We start from the raw sequence: 3139 nt of genomic DNA on the forward strand, positions 1-3139 counted from the left end.
CCTCTTGGTTTATGCAAACAAGGTCAAAGGGGAGTGTGAACTTGTTTCCCTTTAACCAAGAGCTTTTGAAGGACATAAGGAGGGACAAAAGGATTTTGCTCGGGTAGCTCAAAGAGTTTGAAAACTTTGAGATTGAAATGGAGACAGGTGACACGAGCAACCCGATGCAAATTTTCTGAATGGAACAAACACTCAACAAAGCCCGAGGCAAGGGGAACATATGAGGAAAACCAAGGCGGGCAACCAAATGTGCCTCAAGTACCGGTACCTCCCATCCAAATACTAGTACAACCATTCATGGCGAATCCAAATGTGAACCCCTACTTTGGAGGTGGAATGGGGATGCCACAAGGACAATTTCCCTTCTTTCAAGGCGGTATTCCCCAAGGTTATGGGCAACAACTGCAAGCTCCACAACAACAAGGGCAACGGGGTGGGATGCAACACCTTCTAAATTAAATGAATCCCAATCTCTTTCAACAATTTGCACAAAACTTTCCCCAAGGAATTCCTCCCATGTTTCAACAAGGTCTACAACAACTGATGTCGGCCTATCTAGCCCTTGAGTTTGAGGAAGAAGATTGTATTGTGTATCCGGGGGTTGATGCCAACAACTTTGGACTCAAGACCTCCCTAATCCAAATGGTCCAAGCCAACCAATTTGGAGGTGCAAGAGTGGAGGACCCCAATGCTCATGTGGTGCACTTTGACTGGATTTGCCAAACAATCAAGATGAATGAGATTCCAAATGATGCTATCAAGTTGAGGTTGTTTCCATTTTCACTAAGAGACCAAGCTCTAAGTTGGCTCAATTCTTTTCCGGCCAACCACTTTGTCACATGGGAGCAACTTTACAAGCCGTTCATGCAAGAGTATTGCCCCCCATCAAAGGCCGTGAAATTGAAAAAGCTCATTCAAAACATCCAACAATTCGGGAATGAGAATTTATATGAAGCTTGGAAGAGGTTCAAGGAGTTGAGGAGGCAATGTCCCAAGAATCTATTGACACCGGGGGATTTCATTTCTTCATTTTATGAGGGACTATTGGATAGCTCCAAAACCATTCTTGACACATCATCCTTTGGAGGTATTTTCATGGACATAGGCCCGGAATATGGAGAACAAATGATAGAGATAATCGCTTCTAACACGGCCTATTGGTACAATGAAAGGAATGAGCCACCGAAGAAAGAGAAAACCGCCGGGATGTTTGAGGTTGATGATAAGATGGCAGTGCAAGCATAGTTAGATTCTATACAAACACATGTTGAAACAAATGATGCAAGGGTCGAAACAGAGTGTGCAAGTAGTAACTCAACCGCCACCCCAAGCTCCTTACACACCCACTCCCTACTCTTATCCTTCTTCTCCTTGTCATCACCCGAACCTCAGAATATGGCTATGGTAGCCTGTTGTGCTATATGTGGAGGAAATCATGCTTCCCAATCTTGCTATTTTGTTGGATGCTAATGGCCAAGGCTCATCACAAAATGTGGGACAAATTGATATAGTTGGGTATTCTAGACCCCAAAGCCAAGGTCAAGGCTATCAAGGTCTCGGGCAACAAGGAAGAAATCAATATGGAAATCAATGGAACAACCAAGGAAGAATTCTACCTCCGGTTTCCAAGGGAACCAAGGCAATAGATGAGGAAATCTGGGAAACCAATGGAGGGGTAATAAAAATCATAATCAATGGAATCAACAAGTAACCTCTCAACTCACTCAAGACCCGGACATGAAGTTATTTATGAGCATGATAATGAACCAAATGAGCAAGCTTTAAGCCGAGATAGAGAACCTTAAGGCCCAAAGTCAAGGGGGAGGCAATCAAGTTCCTCCTCAAGCATCATCTTCTAGTGGCAAACTTCTGGCTACCACAAAAAATCCTAGACATCAAGTGAATGCCATCACCACTAGAAGTGGGAAAGCCTTGAAAGATCCACCTTACCCATCCAATGATCAAGTAATTGAGAATGAAGTTGAGAAAGATGAAGGTGACCAAGAAAAAGAAGAAGTTGAAATTGAAAATACTCTTGAAAGTGACAATGAGGAAGAGCCTCTTATCCAAAAAGACAAATCAAAGGGAAAGGCTCCTATGCAAAAGGGCAAAATGCTAGCAAGAGAAAGGGGCAAAAAAGCAAAGAGATTGAGGACTCGATGATACCATGCAACTTATTGCCATTTCCACAACGGTTGCGGAAATCAAAGGAAACTGAGATGGAAAGTAAGTTCCAGAAAATGATTGATAAGTTAGAGGTCACTATGCCCTTTATTGAGGCCGTCACTCAAATTCCATCATACAAGAAGTTTTTGAAAAATATTTTGGGCAACAATGTTAGGAATATTTGTAATAAGATTTTGATGAGCCAAAAAATGTATTTTAGTTTGAAAAACTAGAAACCCAAAATTTTCATAAGCTAATGTACCTAGCGATCAGAGTCAAAAGTCAACTTGGAAGAATTCTTGGAGAAGGAAGGAACTTGGTTCGAATCCGATGGAGCTTAAATTTAATTGGAGCACAAAGAACAACAAAAGGTTGAAGCAGCAGAGATGGTAGAAGACTTGTAAAGATGGTGAAGGGTCTCTGGTTTGAATTCCCTTAGCCAAAAATTTTTAGGAAATCAGAACATCTCAAAATATTACTACTTGTATAATATTTACAGGAGTAACAAACAAGGGAGTAAACGGAGGATTGGAGTTGAACATAGCAAATGATCTGAATGGTGTTGTGTTCAAATCCTAGTAGAATTATTTTAAGCTGGCACATGTTGGAGATGACAAAGCAACTCAATTGCTTAATTAATCAACATTATTTTGGGGGCAACGGCACAAAAGCAGATCAATGTTATTTTGGCACTTGGTATTCACTATTGTATCTGGATGATTGAAGATAATGGATTCCTCCTTTCGGTGACAAAGCAACCCAATTGCTTAATTAATCAACGTTATTTTGGGGGCAACGGCACAAAAGTAGATCAATGTTATTTTGGCACTTGGTATTCACTATTATATCTGGATGATTGAAGATAGTGGATTCCTCCTTGGAGTGAAAGGAGTAGAGTGGACGTAGGCTGGGTTTGGCCGAACCACTTAAAAATCTCTCTGTCCTTTTTTTTTTTTTTTTTTTTTTTTTTTTT

This window comes from Ipomoea triloba, chromosome 9 (genome assembly GCF_003576645.1).
Source record: "Ipomoea triloba cultivar NCNSP0323 chromosome 9, ASM357664v1".
Classification (NCBI taxonomy): domain Eukaryota; kingdom Viridiplantae; phylum Streptophyta; class Magnoliopsida; order Solanales; family Convolvulaceae; genus Ipomoea; species Ipomoea triloba.